General features: G+C 37.8%; 1 protein-coding gene across 2 annotated transcripts in view; it reads right to left on the minus strand.

The window, feature by feature from the left end:
* MICU1 (mitochondrial calcium uptake 1) overlaps nucleotides 1–5,532 on the minus strand; it is a 205,998-nt gene extending 200,466 nt beyond the window's left edge. For both annotated transcript variants that reach the window (XM_082630641.1, XM_082630640.1), the window contains exon 1: nucleotides 5,393–5,532. The gene's annotated coding sequence lies outside the window, so the exon portion shown is untranslated. The remainder of the gene's footprint in view (nucleotides 1–5,392) is intronic.
* Between the last annotated feature and the right edge of the window lie 468 nt (nucleotides 5,533–6,000).

Consider the following 6,000-nt stretch of genomic DNA (forward strand, 5'->3'; position numbering starts at 1 on the left):
GATGAATTGGGAGATTGGGATTGACATATATACACTAATATGTATAAAATAGATAACTAATGAGAACCTGTTGTATAGCACAGGGAACTCCACTTCACTATACAGTAGAAACTAACACAACATTGTAAAACAACTATACCCCAATTACCTAAAGTCACCATAAATTCTGATCTGAACTTCCAAGGTGCTCAATGTTTAGCTCCCCTTATATAGTGAAGGAACACGCTATCTTCCACTTACTGAGCTTTACTGAGCACAGAGTTTGTGTAAAATTCACTCAATACATTCTCCCAGCCTGACAGTTATACTTGGAGGAGGCAATCTTTACTTTTTATGTTTTTTAAATTGAAGTATAGTTAATTTACAGTGTTGTGTTAGTTTCAAGTATACAGCAAAGTGATTCAGTTATACACACATATATATGTGTGTGTGTGTGTCTCTCTCTCTCTCTCTCTCTCTCTCTCTCTCTATATATATATATATATATTCTTTTTCAGATTCTTTTCCACTTTAGGTTATTACAAGATATTGAGTATAGTTTCCTGTGCTATATAGTATGTCCTTGTTGTTTACCTATTTTATATACTGTAGTGTATATATGTTAATTCCAAACGCCTAATGTATCTCTCCCCTGCCCCAGCCCCACTATCCCCTTTGATAACCATAAGTTTGTTTTCTATGTCTGTGAGTCTGTTTCTGTTTTGTAAATAAGTTCATCTGTATCATTTTTTCAGATTCTACATATAAGTGATATATGTTTGTCTTTCTCTGTCTGACTTACTTCACTTAATATGATAGTCTCTAGGTCCATCCATGTTGCTACAAATGGCATTATTTCATTCTTTTTTATGGCTGAGTAATATTCTATTGTATATATGTACCACATCTTCTTTACCCATTCATCTGTCAATGAACATTTAGGTTTTTCCATGTCTTGGCTATTGTAAATGGTGCTGCTGTGAACACTGGGGTGCATGTATCTTTTCAAATTAGAGTTTTCATCTTTTCCAGATACATGGCCAGGAGTGGGTTGCAAGATCATATGGTAACTCTATTTTTAGTTTTTTAAGGAACCTCCACACTGTTCTCCATAGTGGCTGCACCAGTTTACACTCCCACCAACAGTGTAGGAGGGTTCATTTTTCTACACACCCTCTCCAGCATTTATTATTTGTAGATTTTTTGATGATGGACATTCTGACTGGTGTGAGGTGATACCTCATTGTAGTTTTGATTTGCATTTCTTTAATACTTAGTGATATTGAGCAGCTTTTCATGTGCCTGCTGGCCATCTGGATGTTTTCTTTGGAGAAATGTCTATTTAGGTCTTCTGCCCATTTTTTTGACTGGGTTGTATTTTTTATATATATCAAGCTGTGTGAGCTTAAGCAATCTTTAAAAACTTAGGCAGTCTGCTAATAATTATGTAGTTCAAACAAAGTTTTCTTGTTTATTGCTATATACGCAATATAGAATTTTAAAACCTGCTAAAATCAAGACTGAATAAAGAACAATCTTGCTAATTCTGCAGACACCTATATATTTTAAATTCTCTGGGGCTAAGTATTCTGAAATTGGGAAAATAAACTCTTCTAGACATTATTTTTTGTCATTGTTATTATTAACAATTACATTTAATGAAAATCTACTACATCCTAGGCACTTGGCATATATTAATTAATCCTTACAAGACCCTTATGAGATAGGTATTATCATCTCCATTTGTAAATGAAATAATCTCAAGTTCAGAAAGATTAAGTAACTTGCTCAATATCAAGAAGTGATGGAGTTGGGTTTTAGAATATAGACCTGCCTGTCTAAACTAAAGCCTGTTAGCCAATTGTTAGCCACCAATGTTAGCAATTAAAGTTCAAATGTCAGGCTTCCCTGGTGGCGCAGTGGTTGAGAATCTGCCTGCTAATGCAGGGGACACGGGTTCGCACCCTGGTCTGGGAGGATCCCACATGCCACGGAGCAACTAGGCCCATGAGCCACAACTACTGAGCCTGCGCGTCTGGAGCCTGTGCTCCGCAACAAGAGAGGCCGCGATAGTGAGAGGCCCGCGCACCGCGATGAAGAGTGGCCCCCGCTTGCCACAAGCAGAGATAGCCCTCGCACAGAAACGAAGACCCAACACAGCAAAAATAAATAAAATAAAATTAATAAACTCTTACCCCCAACATCTTCTAAAAAAAAAAAAAAGTTCAAATGTCCATTGAATCGAGGTACTAACATCTTTTAAATGAAAACAAGAGTAAACAACATGTTGCTTCTATTATATTTTCTCTTAAAATATAATGAATTGTCAGAATAATCCATAAAGATATAAAACCAGACATTAACGTTAACTGTAGTTTTAAAGTTAACACCCAGTGACAACAATTAGTGACAATTATCTTTTATATTTTATACAATGCTCAAAATGAAGTCGTTTCTATGCAGATTTTTGAACACGGATTAAAAGAATCAGCATGTAATCATATTTACTATATACACTTAAATATTTAAAACACTTTTTTTTTTTTTTGGAATTCCCTACATATGTAATTTTATTTTTTATTTATTTTTTTATTTTTTTATTTAACAAATTTAATCAGTTATACATATACATATGTTCCCATATCCCCTCCTAAAACACTTTTATTTACTGTTTATAAACTACAGTTTATATAATCAAGTTCACCCACAGTACAAAAAAATACTTACCAATAATCAATTTTAACAAGCTGGACAAATACACAATATATTTAAAGTTAGAAAATCTGAATACTCCAGAGCATGAATACTTATACATGTAATAACAATACAAATAGGTACAAAGAGTTTAAATTTCAAGTTTTATAAATTAATAAAATAATACACATTAAAAAAGGAAAAATCAACATGTAAATTTTAAAATACAATTAATTTATACTGGGAAAGGAAAGCAATTACTTTTTTTAAATATATGTAAAATTATTTTAGTGAACATCTGCTGTTTTTGTCTGCCCAGCAATCTTTCTGCCTTCTCCAGGAAATGATACCTCAATTTTCCTTTAGGAACTGTATGTCACCTACCCTTAATTCACGTGGTTTGAAAATGTATCCCCCTCCACCCCACTCCAGGGTGGGAATAAGATCCAATCCTGGCCACACAAAGCGTTCCATCTCTCTGGCCACAGAGATTGCCTCTAAGATGGGCAATGACCCAAGTCAGGCCAAGGAGACTCCCACACAGTAGTAGTTTGGTGTTATCATAGCGAAAGGGAAATCTCTCTTCTGGAGTTTCTGAGGTTGTAGGATGTAAGCCTAATACTATTAGTACCATTTTTCCCAGGGAGTCTGACTCCAGACTCTGCTTTTCCACACTGATTCCCAAAAATGCAAGGGGAACTAGTGGTTACCTGGTGGCAGGGAAAAGATAAATTAGGATTTCAACTTTGTGTCATACTTTCTACAATGTTTTTATTTTTCAAAAATAAGCACATATTACTTTTATAATAGGAAATATAAAACATTTAAAAATACTACCCCTGTGTTTTCTTCTCAAATATGCTGAGATATCAATATTTCATGTCTTAAAAGCATTAATAATTTTCTCATAATTTACCAAAGTGAGTAAACTTCTACTTAAAAAGAATCAGCTTTTCCCCTTAGCACAAATCAAGCTATTTTCATTTTGAGTGGGGGGAAAAAAGCTGTGAGTAAACTTTTTTTAAAACATTGGTTCTCTTTTAAAGGAAATAGTAAAAAAAACTCTACTCCTTACGGAAAAAAAATGGTAAACATTCAGCAATTGCTGCAGCCATTGTAAAAATTGCTCAAGAGGGAAAACTAAAGATTGAAAGTGGCCAAATTAGGTATAATAACTTTATCAATTACTTTAGTCCTATAATTCTGAATAATATAAAATCTTAAGTGTCAGTTAAATCTTTCAGTTATAATTATTTTACATAATATTGCATTATGGGAGAAATTACATACCATTGTTAAATACAGGAAAGTCACTCTCAAAATGCACCCCTTGGAAATGTTTAAAAGTCTACTGAATATAGTAAATGTCTATAGATTATAAATGAAGATAGCAAGACACTCTTTTGTTCTCTTGCTCTTATTAGTTTCTATCACTCTTTCCTTTTCTCCCCAGGCACAAAACCAACTCCTGAATCTTTCCTTTTTGTTAGCATTACTTTGTGTCTTATAATCCTCAGTAAGGACACTTAGAGCAGCTGGAGGCAAGAGCCACCTTCTCACAAACAAGTGGCAGTGGGTTCTAAAAATTTTTTAGAATAAGGCAATATTTAACAAGCTCAATACCTTACCCAACGCTAGGAAGATAACGGGTGGTCGAACTGGCCAACACCAGTTGGCCAAGATGCTGACATTTTATTAATTTGTCATACAGTTTAATGAAACCTAAACTCTCCTACAGCTATCAACCCCAAACTGTTTTACTCCTTTCTACTGCTAGATCACTTGCACATGTAACTCAAAGGAATACTTTAACATAAACAAAGGTATACTCAAGAAACTGCCTCCAAACCGATAGACACATCTATTGATACTTATAAAACAGAAATAAAATAGGACTTTCCAGGTACCACAAGGAAAATAAAGTATTTTACTCTAGTCCCTTAACTATAATATGGTTATTCTACTTATATTTACAAATATCTACAATACTTTTTAGGCATCTGAAAGAGAAGATAAAGAAACCATAAACTATAACATAACAGAGATCGCAACCTAAAGAACAGTTCGTTTTAAACTCTTTTCCCAACAGTCACACTGAGTCAATAACGCCTGGCTCATTCTCAAAGCATGGTATTGTGGGCCAGGATAGTATGGTGAGAAGGAAACTTGACAGAGAATGAAAACTGGTTACGGCACTGGGAAAGATAAAAACTGAACAGTCCAAGAAGCCTGCGCTTCGTTATGTTCCTTCAGGTCCCAGTGATTTTTCCACTTCTTTCTTCGTTTCAAAGATTAATACTTCCCCCATCAGAGATCTAACTGTAAACTCCGCACCCACTTCCAACCACATCCACAAATCCCAAGAATGTGTCCCTGGTCACCCGTGAGAAGAGGGACGTCGGCGCTCAAGTGAACCCTGAGGTTGGGAACTCGGTAGTAGAAGTTCCCCTGGGACAGGGAGAAGGGACTGGGTGAGGTGAAGGAAAGCTGAGGAAGGGAAGCAGGCAGGACAAAGGACTGCTCTCAAACCCCTAAACTGAGCACATCAGGGAGAGACAGCTATCCCACTCGACCAGAGAAGTCGCCTGACCCCAGAGCTGACAAACAGCCGGAAACAGCCGGCCCCGGAGGTCAAGTCCCTAAAGCTGTTTCGCATCCCCTTCCCTTACGTCTTTCCTAAAAGGCTGTCTCCTCAGACCCTTCAGAGTCCAGGACTTACCCGTCCACGCTGGAGCTCCAGCTGCTCCTCCTGCTGCTTCTCCGTCAAAGCCGCCCACCTCCGAAAACCATAGAGACGAAGAAACAGGCGAGACCAGCCTCCAGCTCCACCGCCCACCCTCACGTGACTCCCCTAGCCGCTGAGCCTGTCGGGATCGTGGTGAAATGAGTGTGGGAGGGGCACGGAGGAAAAGGAGTGGGGAGAGCCCAGGGAAGCAACCGGCCCCTCCCCGGCCTCGGGCCCCGCCCCCTCAGTGTTTAGGCGGGAAGATGAGAGAGTACCCAGAAGCTCTCTGGCTTTTTCTCTGGCGTTCCTCCCTCCCTGCCCCCCCCACACAAGGGGTACAGGAGTCTTTTAAAGAGATTTATTGTGCCTGCTGCCACCTTGTTGGTACCCTTTTACATGCCGGCGAAGCAAAAAGGAGTCAGTGAAAAGGAAATTGGACCACAGTAAGTTGGGAATTGTTCTTTCCGAACTGCATCTATGCGATTTAGGCGTCTGACAAAATTTGCCTATTTCTTGACCTTGAAGCTTTTTCCAATTTAGAAACCGCCTCACCGCTTCCTCTACTGTGAGGTTTCTCAAATGTTCTCTTTGCAAACTAATGT

This window comes from Mesoplodon mirus (genome assembly GCF_964341445.2).
Source record: "Mesoplodon mirus genome assembly, chromosome: 2".
NCBI classification, from domain to species: domain Eukaryota; kingdom Metazoa; phylum Chordata; class Mammalia; order Artiodactyla; family Ziphiidae; genus Mesoplodon; species Mesoplodon mirus.